This window comes from Lathamus discolor, chromosome 9 (genome assembly GCF_037157495.1).
Source record: "Lathamus discolor isolate bLatDis1 chromosome 9, bLatDis1.hap1, whole genome shotgun sequence".
Taxonomy (NCBI): Eukaryota; Metazoa; Chordata; class Aves; order Psittaciformes; family Psittacidae; genus Lathamus; species Lathamus discolor.
Window position 1 is genome coordinate 3,728,395 of NC_088892.1, and position 18,874 is coordinate 3,747,268.

The window sequence follows — 18,874 nt, forward strand, 5'->3', positions numbered from 1 at the left end:
ATGACCTAGAGGCTGGAGAAATCCAGGCAGAAATGTTGTAAGAGCTGCATCTGCCTACTTCAAGCAAGCGGCAGCTGAAGGAGAGATGACAGCATCTAGCAAATAGCCTGAGTACATAAACACTGTGGAGAAGGAGGCTTACGTGACAGACCACTAAAAGCAAGGGGACTATGTTAATAAAAATAAAGCTGAATATTATTAGACTTCCTAACAGTGAAGTTATGCCGAGATACCATCTCCCTCATGGAAAGCCATATGAGAAAGGATGTTTTGAGGTTTGCTAACCAGCACTCTACATCTTTGGTGCAAGTGCTGGCCTGGGCAAGAGACCAAAGAGGTGCTTTTTCATGGCTAAAGTCCTAAACTAAGGAGGTGGCATCAGGTGAGAGCAGCCTTGCAAGGTGTGGAGGGATGCTCTATTCCCTCTGAAAATTCATTTGCAATCCCATGGCAATCTCCACTGCCAGGGCAGGTCTTGCATTCCTTTGTCTGTGGCATGTAATGACAAAGGTAACTCTTGAAGTGAACTTCTGCGCCTTGCTGGGCATTTCTAACATCAGCCTCCTTCACAGGCCCTCAGGAAGGGAAAAGCCAGGCCACAGCTTTTACGAGCAGTCAAGAGCTCCTTTGTCTCTCCTATCACCAAACTGCCCCTTTAATAATAGGTGTAAAAACCTAATTATCTTCCACTCCTGTAGGCTGCTGAGGGTTTTGCTCCCAATCTCTGCCATTCGCATTCCAGAGAATGCGAATGGCAGCGATGTAGCTAAAGGGAAGAGCCAGGGCTGGGGAGGAGTGGGGGGGTGAGTGTATGTCTGAAGGTGTGGGGGCTTCTCCTGAGCAGCACCCCATCAGAGACACAGGCAGAACTGCAAGTGCTTGAAGGCCTGGAGGCTGAGGTGACAATGTTCTTTTTCCTTTATTCTGCCCTCTTCTTCATTTTGAGCCCCCAAATACTTTCATTAACTACAAGTTCAATTAAAAATGAAATAAAATAAAAAAAAAAAGTGAAGATTTTGCACATTTGGATTAAACAATCCTTATCACTTCCCAGCGTGGAAAACAGCAGTGCAAAGCCATGCACGACAGCAAATCCCCGCTGCAGCATCACCCCGAGCTGCTCGCCTTCCCAGGCCAGGGTTATCCTTTGCTTTGAAATCCTGTTCCAACACCATTAAGCGCCGACACTGACACTGCTGCAGCATCACTGATTGTACCAGGAAGGGATGCACGGCCGTTTAGGACCCTATTAAGTAAATACTGTGAAAGCAGGGTGTCATAAGCAGGTAATAAAAAGCGCATCAAATTAGGTTTTTTTAGTTAGAGCTACCAGAAACTTCCTGTTCATCCCAGCACAAGTGCTGATCCCTGGTGGTAAGAAGATTGTTTGGAGAGGTGGGGCAGCTGCTGTCTTTCACAGCTAATTGTGAAGATGGTTAAGAATTAACCGGGTAAAGGGAGAGGTGTGAAAACGGTCAGGACCAGGAACTAAAGGTGTCCCTTCAAGTAAGTTATTGAAACTCATTAGAGCGCATACATCACCACCCAAATCCACATCTCCAGAAACGTTGTTTTGCATCTCACTTTCTAACCTTAAACGAGGTAACCAAAATCAGGCTGCACACGCAGGAAAGACTGCCTGGAAAAGCTGCATGGCAGAAGGCTACTCACAACCCCCTGCCCTGCATAGCAGAAACAGTGGAAGATGCTCCAGGAGGTCAAAACGTGGGGAGAGGGAGAAGGACCTTCCCCTTTCGGAGATGGCATTTCAGCTGTGATACTTCCCCACAGGCTGCCACAGACAGGGGAGGATGCAGACAGGGAGGGATCTCAACCATCTGCAGAGGCTGTTGGGGTGTCTACACCTATCACCTCCTCCAGGAGCAGTACCCTGGACGCCGGGGGGGGGCCCGATGCTCCTTCCTCAGCCACACAGGCACCCACAGTGTCTTCTCCCACCTACCCTACCGCTGGGCGCCTGCAGATCCCTTCCACCCTCGTGTACTCACTGCGGGGATTGCCAGCAGTGGTGTGAAAACTGCTCATCCCCAGCCAAAAGGCCTTAAGAGCCAAACAAAATCTCAACCATCAGCAGCAGAGAATAAACTCCGTCTCAGTGGCAGCCGTACTTAGGGGATGCTGGTTTCCGCGGTGGGATGGGTAAGATCCCTGGGAGGCACTGGAAGAGGGGAAGCGTGCGTACCAAACACAGCCGATTAGTGCCCGCCCTCTCCCATGCCAACCCATGAAGCTGCATATACTTGTCACCAGCAATCGGAAAGGGGGTGGAGGGCGAAGAGGACACGATTTCAGAGGAGCCTTGAAGACGTAAAAGCTGCTTAATTTAGAGGGGGTAGGGATGTATACACCCTGTGCTAATCCAAATGGGACCTGATTAATGTCTTAGCTAATTTAAGAGCTGCTTGGCTCTCATGACCTGGTGAGGCTCCATTTAACAGAAACCAGGCTGGCATGGGAAGCAGAGAGCAGCTTTAACAATGTAAGAAGCAACAGATGGGTCTCCAGTTGCCTTGCCAAGCACCAAAACTGTTTTCCAAGTGCTTCCTCTTACACCTCCTCCAGAAGGGAAAGAGCAATAACCACAACCATAAAAAATGTGCGGCTTACCCACTGAGCGGGCAGCAGCCACTGAGGGCTCCATGCCTGGGGAAATGATCCCTTGGCAGCCAGAGTGGTGCTGAGCCCCACTCCTCCCCATCCACCCCACCTGCAGAGACAGAAGCAGGAGCAAGGGCAGCTTTTGACCCACCTATGCCACTAAAGTCATGGGTTGTGAGGCGGAGGAGGGGGAAAGGTGACAAAGCACATGAACAGCTTTAGCAGATCCTGCAGCATCACAGGGGGTGGTCTAAGACATGAAGATGCACTGACTACTACGCTGTCCTGGGAAACACTCTCTCCTGACATCAGCAATGCTTCAAGCTGCAAGGAGTGACTTTGGAACCACTTGCAGGAGAAAACTTCACTGACAGTTTTGGGGGTTTTCCCACTATCCAGCAAACCCTCTTCCTGAGGGCAAATCATCCCCAGCTGCCTTCCAAGACACGCTGCTGTGGGTTTGCTTAATTGCATGGCAAGGAGGCTTCAGGCACAGGTTGGCAGCAGGCAGGCAGCATGTGGTGGCAGGTTACCTGGCTGGCTGCAAAATAGATGGAAAGATTAAAACCATGGAGGTGTCAGTTATTTGCAGGAGGAGGAGGAGGATGTGGGCAGACTTGCAGCAAACTGGGTGCAGATCCAGGTGGGATCACTTGGAAGCAGACAGGAGTGAAGTCAGGAGCACCCAGTTTAAATGTTAGGCAATACATTTATCAGACAGGGTGAGCAGAGGCACCAGCAGCACGCTGAACAAAGCGAGTCTGTATCTGGAGCTTTTTAATAAAGAAACAGTAAAAAACAAATAGCAGAGCAGCCCCGCTACTGCTTGCCAAGGGGCTTTAGGAATTGCACCTGGCAAAGGAAAGCAGCTCAGACACAGTTGAGTCTCCTCGGAGCCAATGCTTTGAGGAGGAAAATGTTTCATTCCCTCATACACCCCATATGTCAGGGTGTAGATGCAAAAAGATCCACAAAACTAGCTTGGTTTGGTTTGGTTTTAGGAACTGCCTTTTTTCCCACCCAGGGAAAATCTCCACAGTGAAACCATTTAGCTTAGGGATCCTTAGTTAGCACTCAAAAAGGAACAACCGCTGACCGTCTCCTCCTTTCTGTTTGCATTTATGAAGAAACATGCATTAGAATCAGATCGTGTGTACTGCAATTTCTCGCTGTGCCCACCACGTAGCCTGAGGAGCACAGCAACAAAAGCCGTGCTCAAAGTCAGGTCAAATATTCTCACCTCTGTTTGAACAGGGGGGGGTTCACCTTTTCATCTGGGTGTTCTGGGGCAGGCAGAGCAATGCCTGACATTTCAAAGCCTGGTCTGCAGATCCCCAAATCGAAGCCAAATCAGGGGAGGCGGGGGGGAGGCGGGAGGGGAGTTTTCCTTGGATTCAATAGGCACGGGAAGGCCAGGCTCCTTCTCCTGAGCCCCTGATGGGGCAGGCACAGCGATGCCATGGCAGGGCTCACCTCTTTCAGCAGGCACTGGATTTGGAGACAGGATCACTCGAGGGCTGTCAAGCTGTAGGAAAATGGATCTGAAACACCCTGAGCTTCATCCCCAAGCTGCAGTTGGCCCTCCTGAGCATCCGCAACCCAGACCTCTGCGGACCAGCTTCCTGCTAGTCTAAACACACCTTTTGAGCTCTTTTCAAGCCATCCTTGGTATTCACCCCTTCCCTCCACAAATGTAAGTCCTTTGGCCTCCAAGGTCCTGCCAGAGCTCAAGCTGCAGCATTTCAAAGAGACAAGGCACAGCTGCCTCTGCTGGGTTTGCTAAAAGCAGGGAGTGAGATTGCCTAATCCTACCTGAGATGTATTTTTCTAGAGCAATGGCACAAACACACACAACCACCTGATGCACTCCCTAGGAAAGGGTTTCATCTTTGCTAGCTGGATGGGAGATAAAGATACTGTGGAAAAAGAGGGGAGTGTTAGCCAGGAATGAGGAATGGGCTACCCCTTCCCACTCTGCTCTAATTGATGAGGAGCAGCTCCTGGCAAAGATGCCCTTCCTATGAGTTACAGACTTACCAACAGATTTATACACAGTCTGGGTAGCACACACCAACACAGACATATCTGGTGAGTAATTTACAGCAGGGAGCAGCCAGAACACATCAACAAGCCCCGCAAATGAATTTCTGTTCTTTAAGTGTTGCTGGTTTCATCATGAATGGCTTATTAGAGGAGTCAGTGGCATTTCTCAGCACACACAAAGTAGTTTATTACAAGCGATTTATTAAACTGCTCTAACTTGTCAGCAGCCACTTGAAACATTCACTTTCCTTTTCTTCCTTCAGGTTTGCTAATGTCTTTATAAATAGCTGAATAAATAGATCTCCAGCACTTATATCTGACTGTCACGTAACAGAAACTCAATATCAGCACAGATTAGGAATGAGGTGAGACTGAGCCCTCCCCACTTACAACCAGCCCCATCTGTTGAGGTAAAGTTGGATGGGAGTGTGCTTCCAAATAGAATATCTACTTTTTGCCTTCTCACAGGAGAGCCAGACTTGACAGCTCCTAATTTCTCCCAGGTACAGCCTTTTCTGTGGGTGGTGGATCCCCAGGTGATTGCTGCTACTGCAGGACTCCCCTCCTGCATCCTTCCAGCTGAGATGTTCACAGACAAACCCTTCTGACTTCATAATCCCCTATATTAATAGTGTTCAGATGCTTCCAGCTCAGCTCCTGCTAGATGAATCTCTTTCCAGGACAGGAGCCCCTTCTGTCATTAGTTTAACCAGTCTCAGCTCATCAGCCTTAATTTATTCGCTGTGGAATCACTGTTTTAGTGGTTTGTTCCAAGTTAAAATTCTTCCTGCTCCCTCCTGGAAGGTTTTCCCTTGACAAAATGGCCCGAGCAGTACTTCTGTTGGTGTCGGCGTGCAGAGACGCACCATGCCAGCTCGGCATCATGTACCTTGCTCGAGTCAAGAGGTACATGATGGTCAAGAGGGTTTCTCCCCACACCAAGAAATCTCTAGGGAAAACGCACTAATATCACCTCTCCTTTTGTTCCCAGCTCACAAATAACAAGGGCAAAGCAGGTGCTCCCAGCCCAGTGCAGCCACCCTGGCTGAGCGGCCCTTAAATGCTCTCCCTGCCGCAGGCCACGGCTTCTTGTAGGTGCTGCGGAGCCCATCCATCCATCCGTTCATCCTCCTGTCTGGGTAATTGAGCTCGGAGCTTCAAACCATATGCTCTGGATGTGCCTCTCTCCTCTTGCTCTGGCTCCTGTTGAAGTCCAGGGAGATTCCCTGAAGAAGCCACTTTTAATTTGTAATCTGATTAAGCCATTAGAGGCGAATAGAGGAGTAAGTAACACAAATTGCCGATCGCTTCCATCAGCAAATCCCTCCAATTAATCCTGAGATTAACCCTGATTACACGCAGTAATGGTGATCAATGCACCCTAATGGGGTAAATCCGCCCACTCCACTTTCTTCCACATCCCAGAACGATCAATTTTAAGTCAGCGTGATTTATCCAGCAGGATCGAGCGAGGCCAGCGGCGGAGATGGGGCACTGCCTGCATCTCCAGAAACAATCAGGGGAGCATTAACTCACTAAGCTAACTGCCTCCCTTGGGGGAAAGAAAGCCAAACTCGGGAAAAGAACCGGTTACAGTGAAACAAAGAGCAGGGGAATGCAGAGGGCAGCAGGAATGCGAGGTTTCATCCGCCTCCTGCACTCCCCTCCTGCTTGAATCCTCCCCGTACTGAAAAGCTCCTGTGAGGTGATCAGACCAAACAGCTCGGAGCAAGGCTGCACTTCTCAGGGATTCCTCTGTCAAAGACAGGAAGTCAGGCTGCAGAAGAGCTGAAAAGGAAAAAAAGCCTCCCTACTTTGTGATCCAAGCCTCTGTTCTTCCCTTTGCTGCTAAAATCAGAAGTTACCCCAGGACCATCCATTTCCGAGGATCCCCAAGCACTTTGCAAGCTTCAGAGCCTGGCTTAGTTTTCACTTAGTTCTGTGTTATTTATAGAGCAGCTGATATCCAAACACTTGCTTCAATGGGGATTTTGCCTTTGTACGGACTAAGTAAGAACTAAGTCAGAAGCTCAAGGTTTGACCTTTGGTGTACAGAAATCAATTCATCCTGCACTGAAATGCAGCCATCTCCAGGGTGAAATGCAGCAGCAGTTTAACTGTGCATGGCAATAAAGCAGGTTGATTTATAGACCCTTCTCCTCCAGTGCTGCTTTCTCTACTTCAAGTTTAAAAGGTGAGGAGAGAAGAGAAAAACTGCTGGAGGATGTGTTAAGCTCCTGCATCTCGCTGCATCCCACAGGGTAGCAGCTCCGGGCACCTGAGGCCAGGACAGGAGAAATCGCATGAGCGATGGCTTAACGGGGTCCCAAATTGCCGCAGCAGTGCGTTGTGCAGGTTGCTGTGCTGTGGGAAGGACCACCCTGAGGACTCTGAATTCCTCATGCTTTGACCCAAACTCTGACCAGGAATTTTCCAGGGGCTTCCTTCCCAATATTCCCCCCGCAGCTCACTCTGCATCATGGCAGCTCTTCTCCCATGGCAGAGCTGTGCTCTAATCCCCGTGTTGCTTCATCCACAGAACTGGTTCTATTCTGGCAACAAGGTGAGCCCTTCAAGGGCTGAATTTGGTCAAATTCTTTGGGGGCCTTTGAGGCTCAAAGGTTTTAAAGGATCATAAGCCATCATTAACACTCAAAGTTACTTAAGCCCACGGTTTGCACCCTGCCTTGAACCCCCAGAAGGTTGATAGGACACCAGGGTCTGGCAGGAGCAATAATACCTTCCTGACCTTCACCAGTGTATGGAGGGAGCAATGCAAGGGGACACCAGAGACACAGGAAAGCTGCCACAGCCCCTGCTCAGCCCTTCCCATTGGGAATTAAGGAAATAGGGTGGGAGCTGCTCTGAAGCCTGCTGTACACCCAAAGCTGTCCTCTCAAGACCCAGCCACACAAAAACCGAGCTATGTTTTTCATGGAACAAAGGGTCTTTGCCAGACTGTTGCATCCACGTCCCAAAATAAAGGGGGTGTTGGAAACTCAGTCCTGGCACAAGTGTCATGGTCTGTGTGAACCTGCCCAGCCCACAGGACTGTGCTGAGGACATGGTGCACATCCCCTGTGCCCCTGCTCCCGTTGCGGAACTCACACCTTGCTTGAAAAGCAGCACAAGTCCTGCTTTTCGTTTCATTCCACAAGGGAAACAAGGTCTGGCTCCTCTCAGAAAGCCGGTGGGGATGTCTGTGCCCAGGCTGGGACTCAGGAAAAGTGTCTGCTTTGTTGAGCAGCTCCCTCTGCTCATTCCCTGCTCCAGAAACACTGCCAGAGAGGAGAAAAAAGCACAGCGAGAGGCTGCCTTAGTATCAATCAATGGTACAGTCCCCCTGGGAGGAAAGGTTTAGCCCCCTGCAGAAGCAGCGGTCAATAAACATGGCACATGCTTTATCTCCTGTCAAGGCTGCCCTCTCCTATCTGCAGACCTGACACTGGCCATAAGATAGAAGAAGAGGCAGGAGCGCATCAGTGACAAAACTTACTTTGGGGTTGGAACTAGGTGATCTTTAAGGTCCCTTCCAACCTGTGATTTTAGTTGGAGTTAAATTGGAAGCAGGTCCTGCCGCCAGCGTGGCGATCTGTTGCGGTTTAAGCCCAGTGCTGAACCCAGGACACAACAGTAGATGCCATGAGGAGGAACTGCGCCTTCCTGTGCATGACAGGAAAGCAGCAAAGCAGACCCATGAGCTGGTGCAGCACAAGGGTTTCTGGGAGAAGGACCATCTCTAACAGCCCAGGCCCAGCTTCAGACCAGCCAGTTTTAGGGTCTGAAGTGATGCCAAGGGATTTTCTTGTCATTTTTCTCATGTTCAGCTGAAAAGTCTGAGCACCTCAGCGTTGCCTGTGCAGAACATAGGGAAGACAGCAGCTCTGTTGCTGAATAATTCAGTATAATATATGGGAACCGTGACACATCCGCCCAGGGCTGGTGTCCTGCTCAGACATGCCCCATATTCTCCATAACCTACACGACCCTCTGAATTTTGAGTTACCTGGCAGTACGCAGGCCGATTGCCCTGGTTCCAGGGGAAGGACCCTGCAGCTCCTTGCCTAGAGGGACCTACCAGCTAAAGAGTGAGCAGACCTGGTGAAGAGCCCAGCCCCGGAGTCCTCACTCCCTGGGACACTGATGCTTCTCCAGAGTCCTGCCTCCTCAGCCGTCAGTCTGGGTTTGCATTCTGAGCCCTGTACCAAGCATACTGATGCCTGCAGTGTTCTCTGCAGCAGTGCTACAACGTCTGTCACCCAGGGCATGGACTAGACCCCACGCACATGTAGGTACAAGCTGCACATTCCAGGGGATAAGTTTTCCACCCCTACCCGTTGCCTACGAGGTGTTTTGAAGCACATCTGTTTCAGGGTGATACATGGGGGCCTGATCCTCAGCCACCCCGTCTTCCTTCTGACTCCTGCAGCCTCACCAAGGCTGTTGGTCTCCTTTGATGTAAAGATGAATAAAGACTCAGCCGCAAGAAGCCCCATGGATTTATGAACTCCTCCTCTATGATGTCTTTCCAATAGTATCCCCCAGAAGAGCATTTGCTCTCCCCTTCCTGCTTGGCTCCACCAAACCAAGCATTCCTTTCTCCTCCTCCATCCTAGGCCCCTCTCCACTGGCTTGGGGTGCAATGCTGTTCACCTGGAGCACATGGTACGAACTAAAAGGTCTGCTCTGCAAACTGGGCCACTTGTCAGCTCACTTTATATATTCCAGCAGGTTTGACATCTCCTCCCTGTCAGCCCCACAGAAGGTAATGCAGGCTCACTTGACAGCAGAGATGAAATACTGCAATTCAATCTACTCCCACCCCAAATCATGCCAGGTCTGCAATTCTATAGAGGTTGCCGTAGACTTGAAAAGAAAGGGACAAATAACTGTGATGGAAAGCATTCACCGGAGACTTCCAGGGGAAATTATACACCCGCAAGGGGAAAAAGGATCATTAAGAGGTGACAGGAGAAAACATTTGCATTGCAAGTCAAACCAGCTGGAAGCTAGGAGGGAAGCACTGTGGTCACTGACCTCCCCAGTCCAATTCAATCAACTCCAACAATTGGTAACCCTCCAAGACAGGCCCTTTACTTATTTGACCCAGATCCCCCAAACACAAAAGTCAACTTCTGCCTATAAACAGAAGTGGAGTGTTGCAAAGGTCCCCTAAAGTTCATCTCCTGCATTAAACCCAAGGAAAAAAATAAGCCCCACATGTCTGTCTCCTTTTTAGCAGTCACCTCCACCTCAACAGCTTCTGAGAGCCATAACTGCATCTGGAGATTGCTTTGCTTGGCAAACAAACAGATTAAAGTGAGTTCACTAGGAACATCTCTATTTAGTTTCCAGGCTGAGAGTGCTGATAATGCAATGGCACAGTTAGCTTTTTCAGTGCTCAAAACAAAGCAGAAAGAGATGAAGGAGACATAAAAATGGAGAATTTATCTCTGCTCTGAGCATCAGGGACAAGTGCAACCCAGCAGGTAGGTTGATCCTGCACCACTACAGCAGAAAGGGTGGGCAGGGAGAGGAGAGCCAAGGCCAGCTCCAACAGCCAGCACTGCCCAAACCCAGAGAGGGGGAACACACTCCCCCCAGGGAAAGAAAAACTTCACCCCCCACCCCTCATGTTTCTGCCAGAGCATTAGCACAGGCTTCACCAAAACCCTTGAGGCGAGCTTTGAGGAACAGGAGTGATGAAAGAAGGGCTGAGAAGGGACATCTTCCAGCCAGCTGGAGCCTGGGCTCCTCGTCGGCCCTCAGGAGCAGCCAGCCTCATCACATCCATGCACTCAGAAGCTTTTCCTAATATTTGTATGGTAGCTTGAGCCAGAAGCACTCGATTTGCAGCTCTGGCTTCCAGTCCCAGACTTTGGCTATTAAACAAAGAACGGAAGGTTGCAAAGCTGCCTCCAGTACATCCTCAGATAGCCACACACAGAGCTGGGCAGGAGCATTAGCAGTCTCTGCACTGCCAGGCCAGCCTGGAAGAGACAGCTCTCCCCAGTGGGCAAATAACAGGCGAGGGAGGGAGTAATATACTCAAGTGACATTTGCACCCAGGTGCAATGATGTGTCACTCATCACAGCTAGACCAAATAGCATCTCTGGGGCACCAAAATTACACAGCCAAGTAAATCCTGCAAAATCCATCTGCCCTTTTCAATATTTGGAGATAATTAACTTCTCCAAGCTGAGATATTACAAAAGAAAGCTGTTAGTGAATCTGTTCTGCCACAGGTCTGGCTGGATGTGCAGCTTACCAGCACTGGGGACACTGAAAGGGCAAGGAAGACATTTCATATTTCCGTACATTCCCAACTCCCTTGTAAGAAGACTACAGAGATGCACACACAATACAGTGAGTGAGAAGAAGGAAAGACCAAAGGCAAACTTACCAGGACAAACATGTCTACTTCTCCATCCATATCACCTGAACCACAGTCAACACCAGAGCCATATCCAAGTCCTGCTCATCCACCAAGAAAGCCAGCTGCAGGACTAAGTAGAAATATCAGGCTAAAAGCACATACCCCCCCCCCCCCCCCCCCCCATTACTAAAACCAGACAGAGCTTCTTCAAAGCAAGCCCCTCATCTGAAAGGAGAGGAGCTCACACCAACCCTCACCTAACACCTCACCTACAACCAAACCAGCCATCATCCCCCTCCCTGCAATAAATACACAGCCTGCAGCTGGCCCAGCCCTCCCACCAGCAAACCCCAGTTGGGCCAGTTGATTGCAGCATTCCTTAGCCAGAGGGAGGCAATTAGCACCTTCCTTTCCACCGTGACCCCAGAGCTATGTACCCACCAGGGTGAGAGATGCTAGGAAAAGCAGAGGAGCATGGTTCTGCTCTGCTGTCAGACCTGCTGCTCCACACTCACCCTGTTCATCTGGAAAGGCAGGAGATGCTGGAAGGTGTGACGTGCCCATTGCTGTCCGGGAGGCTGGCACTGCCCTCCAGGTGTGCTGCGCTCCCCTGTGAAGCTGAGCAGATGTGAAAGGCTTATCTTTAAATGAAACAGCGGGCCACTGGCCCACAAACAGGGCAGGAGAGAAAACGCATGCCCAGAGTGACCGAGGGAGAGACATGCAGACCGAGCGAGCAAATGAGGGACGATGGGGTGTGCGGAGCCCTGGGTAAAACTGAGGAACCTCCCCAGACAGAGTCGTACACACGCATCCGCTGAGTGTATCGCATCGCTTTAGACAGACTTCTCACCCTGTGGCACGAGGGACGTGACTCACACAGAGGAACAGCTCTGGGCTTTGTGGAGAGCCAACGTGCTTTGCCATCATGCAGACCCTGCACCTGGGAAATCACAGGACTGCGGACTCAGGGTAAGGCCCCGTGAAGCTCGAATGCTCCCTGCTAATTGCTGCAGATGTGCAACGACTGGAGATCCCCAGAGCTGGAGCAGGGCAGATGCCTCCTGCACCAGTGACCTCTCGCAGAGCTGGTGCTGCCTGTGCTGCCTCCGCGGGTCACAGGGGCAGTAAATATTTGCACAGGGCCGGACAAGGAGAAAGCAAACAGGGTTTCCTTATTTATGGGCCTTGGCAGCAGACTCCTTGGGTAGCTCCACAGCATTTCCGTACTCTCTGAGCCCCAGCTGCGGCTAAGCTCCCACCATCCACCCTGTCTGCTTCATGGGGTGCTGCCACTGGAGGGAAGAGATGGGTGGGAAGCAAAGAACCAGGATAGGGATGTGAGGCCAAAGGCAGGGAGGACAGGGGCTGAGTGAGAGTGACAGAGAGAGGGAGAGTGTGAGAGCCTGAGTTTGCAGGAGCAAGTAAAGTGACATTGCATGGGTGTTTTGGAAGCTGTGTTTATTCTGCCTGCAGACTAGCAGTAGGGAAGATGGATGCATCTGCTAGGCTGGCTTCCTGGCAGTTCCAGGGGCTCTTTCATGCAGTATGTCAGCATGGTGAAGCCCTCAGAAGGGTTAAATGGCTTTACCAAGCTCTTCTTTCAGCAAAGGGGGCGTCCAGGCTCAGAGAGGCTTCCAAGAAGGTCAGCAAGACAGCCTGAACCCTTGCTGCATGGCCGTGTGTGTGCCTGCCAGGACATACTCACATGCACACATGTGTACGTGTGAGAGGAATCTCTTGCACAGGCAGGTTCACTCCCTGCAATTGCTGCTGCAGCGGCCGAACGGGGAATAGGAGCCCGGGAGGAAGCAGGAGCTGTGGGAGCGCTCCTGGGGTCTCCGGGTGGGAGGTCCGCGTCTCCTGCCAGAGGAGCGCCCGGAGCACAGTCCTGCCCACAGCCTGCTCCAGAGACACAAACCATGAGCATACCTTGACGCAGCTGGGTGTCCCGAGCGTGCCTCATCTGCTTCCCATCATCCACCAGAGACGGATGGCAGGAGGCAGAGGGGAAGGAGCTTGGGGATCACTGACCCCTCTTCGTGCTGAGTGTCTGGGTTTAGGAAGGATTCAGACTTATTACAAACCTCCAGAGTTGTTGATTTCTTGGATTTCTGTCATGTCACAAGAAGCTTTCTCCGGGCTGACAAGGGCAAGGGTATGTATCTTATTCCATAAACTCCTCGGAGGCAAAGGTAAGCCCATGAGGCCAGGGGTTAAAAAGACCCAAACAAGGCTGGAAATACTATGAAGGAAAAGGGAAGGAAGGATTATATGAACAACAGGATCCTGGTGGCTCTTCAGGAGGGGTCAGTATGGTTTGGTGGGGATGGACAATGCTTGCTATCGTGCTGGTGTCCAACATGAGGAGCTGTGCTGGAACGAGTCCCACCCCTGAGTTTGCTAATAGCTCGGAGGGATAATCCCCCTGAGCCAAGCCTGGTGCTGCCTGTTGGTTTCTGCAGCCTGGCCGACTGCTTTACTTACAAACCCTGACCAACACAGGCACTGGTCAGTCTGGTTTTCACTCCAGCAGCACAAGCAAGAGACTTTCTCCTGACAGGGATTGATGGTGTCTGGCTGAAGCTTTAGGATTCCCCTCCCAGGTAAACCACGGTGCAGATCGCTTCTCTTTCAGGCAGTCATCTCACCAGCCAGCAAATGCACGACTGGGTTTGTGGGAGATGAGAGCAACCAGAACCACGCTGCGCTGGTGGAAAGGGAAAGCTAAAGCCATGTTCGCACTGCTGTGCACACGCTTCTCTCCATTGGATTTGTGCATCTGCAAGGTCCCTGCAGACTGCATGGGGATCACAGGTGAGTCTCCCGGGGGGGCCTCCCACCCAAAGCAGGCTGAGAAGCACACGTGGTGGTCTGTGCTGGTGCATGAACGCCCAAACCACTCTGCCTCTCGTCCTCCTGCACCTGCCTGCGTGGTTCACCACCCAGAAGCAGCTCCCAGTGACTGGGACTTCCTGGACAAAGGGCTCAGGTATTTGTCATGAGGATGGAGGCTGGTGTTTCCCCAGGGCTGAGATAACATCCCTGAAAAAACAGCTGCAGTAGAGCAGAGTGTGAGCAGGTTTGAGGCTGGAAAAGGTTCATCTGCAGAACCTCCAAACCAGCAGCCCTGGCTGGGTCTGACTCTTGCCTTGCTCCTTCTGCCGTAATTCATCCTGCAGCAAAGTGAGACTAAACGGTTACCATATGGATTCGATAGCATGCTGCACCTGCTTTCCACCCTCGGCAACCACATGTGGTACTGTGTGATGGAGAGGCAGGGCTGTGTGCAAGCGTGCATGTACAAATCAACCACAACGCCAGCTCGGGGGTGGCTGGTGCTCCACACCAGCTCCCCAAGTCTAGGCCAGCCAGGGCTGCTGGGGTGATGCTTCTCCTATACAGAGCTGCTGGACCTGGCGAGGTCCTTGGTGGTTTGATGCCCCAAGGAACAAACCGCAAGCTATGCAGAAGTACCCAAAGGGACACTGCCAGTTCCTGCTCCCCATTGCCACTGGGAGCAATGCAGCAGCCTGGCTGAGGCGTTCCACGAGGACAGGGACTGTGCCTGCTGAGGGAATCCTGTCCAGCTGGGGGACCAGAGCCCCCTCTGCCACTGGTGCCCCACACCCATCAAGGGAAGAGGAAAGGAACTCGGGAGCCATTTTTCTCTAGCAATCTGTATGTTTTCTTATAGAGAACATAAATAAGGAAATAAACTGTCACTGGCCTATAGAAACCATCTGACTGACGCTCCAGGAATCTCTGGGATGAGTTTACAGAGCTCTGTGTAAACACAGTAGATGGGGCACAGACTGGGGTTGAGGCTGCTGCCGGCTGGGGAGAAGTTACAGCTCCTACCTCCTCGCTGGTTAGGGATGCCACTGTCCTGAGCGCATCTCCCTGGCAGAGAACAGATGCTGGTGGGTGGTTTTCTTGCAGAAATAATGAGCCAAACTGATTTCCCTAATGCTGAAGAAAAGCCAACACGCATTTGCTCTCCTGCTGCAAGTGCATGGCACTGGCAAAGATGGAGCATCCAGTAAGGGCAAGGGTGGGAAAGCAGCAGCAGCCAGTTGCCCTCAGCCCCAGCACTAGGAACCTCTCTGCTAGCACGACCCTCCAACTGCTCACCAGGACCCCTGTATGGTGCCTGCCATTCCTGGGCAGGCTTTTCCTTATACTGCCATGCCCTGGAAGGTGCAGCAAGTGATGGCACGGGGTAGGTGCTGCTAGGAAGGACTCAGGCTCAGCTGTGTCCCGCAGCTGCAGCCAGCCCTGCCAATGCAGCAACTTCAGCACTCATGGCAAGGAACATTCCAGGCACCTGGGGGCTCCAGCCCACCCCAGCAGCTGGTACTGGTTTTACAAACCCACCTGAGGTCAGGAGGAGCTACTGGTCCTCAGAGTCCCAAGACCCAGGCATCTGCTGCTTGTGCAGGGGTGAAGACATGGATACTTCTGCTCTGCAACGTGAGGGGAAGCCCTGTGGAATCTCCTATCACCAGTTTCCACTTTATCCCTCTCTGAACACTAAAATATCTATGTCAAAAGTAGACGTTAAAATTTAAGGAAAGCTAAATAGAAATTAAACTTGTGTATTTTGAGAGGAAATGAGTCCCGTAAGGTGATCATGCTGCTATGCGCAGATGATTGATGTCAGTTTATTTATCTGCTACTGCTAAATGCTTGCAAAGGAGAGAAGAAAGGAGCACAGCCAAGCTCTGTCAGTTTCGGCAGTGTCCAAGGCGAGAGCTGGGCAGCCTGTGACCAGCCTGTGCAGCACAAACCTTCTGGAAGCAGAGCTTTTGGACTTCCACAGCACAGATCCCCCCTTTTCTCTGTCCCAGCTGGCTCATGCTTCATCAGCTCCAAAACCACAAGTGAGCATATGGCTGAGGAGAGCCTGCGTGGTGCAGAGGCTGTTGCTTGTTCTCAAGTATCTTTCCATTACCCTTTCCCTTTCCTTCCCTTAGGGCAGTGATAGCTTATTTCTCAGCCCCTACCCCTCACATGGGTTGCACCCCACTCTTCTCTGGCTGGGTCCTTATACAGGTAATATCTTGCTGTCCCCTGCCAGGATGTCTTGGAAGCTGCTTTTGCTGCCTCTGTTCCCCTTCCTCTGAGGCTGTTTTGTTGGCCTGGCTACTATTTGCATAATGGCGCCCATAATCACTTGAGGAGGAAATCATTTCCTTTCACTGGAACTGGGGACCTTTTCATTGCATTTATTTGTACATACACATTCCCGAAAGCTGTGCAGTGACAGATGCTGGAAGCGACCGCCTCCGTGCAGTGCAATCAGACACCCTCCACCCGGCCCTGCCGCTTCCTTTTAGCAGCCTGGTTTTTTATCCTGCAGAAAACAAGGATTGCTGATTGAACGGTGGTGCCTTTGCAAACGCTGCTCATTGGGTCCCAGCCATCTGTTAATGCGTTCAAGGTTATCCAGGGGCTGACTCACGCTTGCTTCTCTCATTCTCTCTCTCTTCAAACCCTGCTCTTCCTCATTTTACACTTCCTTGGAAAGAGATCAGTGACATGGTATGTTTGACACCCTAGGAAGCGTTAGTCATTGCTTACCCGTTGCTGAGTGACAGTGTCTTCCTGCTGTGACTGCGCTGGGCACGCGTGTCCTGGGGATGCCATCCATCCGTCTGTCTGTCTGTTCATCCATCCATCCGCTCTAGGAAACCTGGGCGGCTGGAGCTCCAACCCTGCCTCTGCACCTCATCTCAGGGAGAAGAAGTGATTACATGTCACCATCCTCTTCCAAATTCCTTGCTTCAGGATCCTCTTTTTGCAGGTAAATAAATATGTGTATGCAAATAAAGCAAAAAAAAGGGGGAATAGAGGGAGAGAGGAAAAAGAGAGATAAGGTGTGAGAGGAACAGTCCCAGCAAGGTGTAACGGCAAAGCTACTCCTCAGACATGCTGACCAGCGGAGAAAAGGTGCCTGAGCAGTTTGCTCAACATGCAGCCAACCTGTGCTTAAAGGTGAGGATCCGTCCAGCAACCCTGCTTGGACCAGACCTAAGGACAAGAATGGGCTTGTCCCAGCAGCACCGTATCTGCCATCAGGGCCGGGTGCAGGGAAGCTGCTACTGCTGCCCTGGGACAGGGCATTGTGGTCCATGAGGGTCCAGCCATCTGCCAAGCACTGATGGGACACACTGAGGCTCCATCCTGGCAGGGAAGCCCAGCTGCTGCCTCTCACTGCTCCTGGGAGAGTGGAGCAGAGCGGTTTTGATGTGTCAAAACAAAGGCTTTGTACAGGAATGTGCTAACTTCAGCTTAACTCTTTTCAGGAATTTCTGCTCAAAACTGAGAAGAAAGAGAACACCCATCCCACCGCAACTCATCCCTGCTGCCCCATCTGCCCCAAAGGGACACAGAGCTGGGGGAGCAGGATGAATCCTGCCTGGGCTGGTGCTGGGAACCATGGTCTGGCCATGGGGCTGGGAGCAGGTGAAGTGTTGCTCTCTCCAGAAATGGTTTTGATGAGAAATTATTAGAATAAAAATGGGCAAGTAAAGCACAAAACAATGTCATTGACGTGGCTCTACACTTCGTGTAAATGTTTCTGTTTTGATTAATCCACATTCCTCACGAAAACGTTCTCTTCCCACCCCAGGAAAATACCCGAACAGTTAAAGCTGTTCAGAATTGCCCTCGCACAGAGGAGAGCGGTGGGTTTAACCTCCCAAAAGGTGTGGGTGTCAGCACACGGCTTTTGTCCGGTGAAATACAACCCCATGGCAGCTCTGACCGCAGTCCGTACATGCCTTGGACTCCCGTGCCTGAAGAAGCCAGGGCTGCTGCAGAGCAGAGGCACAATTCAAACGGGTTTGCTGCAAGTTATTTGCAAAGGGAAGGTTTAATGCTCAGTCCCAGCTGAGGAGCATCATGAGGAATTCAGGAAGATGCCTGCATGCGCCCAACCAGCTCCCCTTCACCCAGGGTCCCCAGGTCTGGGTGATGAAGGGCCCTTGGCACTGGGCTGGCCGCAGAAGCCATCAGAGCGAATCTGCAGCCCTTCTAGCGCCACTTAAGAGACTCAAATCCTATTTAATGAATGATCATTAACTGGGGACATTTCAGATGAGAAAATCGTTTTAGGAACGAGCAATTAAATCCTCATGCTTAGATCACGTAACTCATTTCTAATTAAACTCACTGTAAATTATAGCAACGGTATTTATTTTTAATGAGAAATAAAACTGAAAAGAAATTGTGGCCCTTCAAAAAAAAAAAAAAAAAGAAAGAAAAAAAAAGGAAATGAGAGGGAGGCACAGAGGGACCGAGTGGTGGAGGGGAAAGGAGCAGGGAGCAGTGAGAGAGTTCAAAAACAGGCAGAAAAAGGCTATTAAACCCTTCCCGCTGTAGTCAAGCAGCCGCCAAGCACCGATCTCCATTCCTGCTCTGTGTCTGAGGACCTCCTGGCAACAGCTATTTATATTTCTGACCTTTCCCGAAGGTGGGTAAACGTCCAGAGCTGTGGCTCTTGGGGGTTTTGCCACTGGGAAGCGGACTCGCTTCGCGCTCTCTCCAGATACAGCTGCAGCATGACAAGGAAAAATGGTGCCCATATGGAGACATTAATGATCAGAGGTTCAAAGCAAGCACGGAAGGATCGACTGCTCTCCAAGCATATATTAATCACATCCATCACGGTGCGGCTCTGGGCAGCGGCAGGGGAGTGGCAGGCAGCAGCTGGCGGGGAAGTCCAGCACTGGGCTGGAGAAGGATGCTAATGGTGATGGGGAAGGTGTACTGCTGCAGGCTGGGATTGACGGAAGCTAGGCAAGGAAATTTGGGGCTTGCCTAGGCCATTG

The 18,874-nt window shown here is 51.1% G+C and overlaps 1 long non-coding RNA gene across 1 annotated transcript; it reads left to right on the plus strand.

Annotated features, from left to right (window-relative positions):
- The first annotated feature begins 16,544 nt into the window (after positions 1 to 16,544).
- LOC136019603 (uncharacterized) lies at positions 16,545 to 17,560 on the plus strand. Its single transcript, XR_010614973.1, has 3 exons — positions 16,545 to 16,583; positions 16,730 to 16,845; positions 17,348 to 17,560. It is a non-coding gene; the product is annotated as an uncharacterized LOC136019603 (long non-coding RNA).
- The last annotated feature ends 1,314 nt before the right edge of the window (positions 17,561 to 18,874 follow it).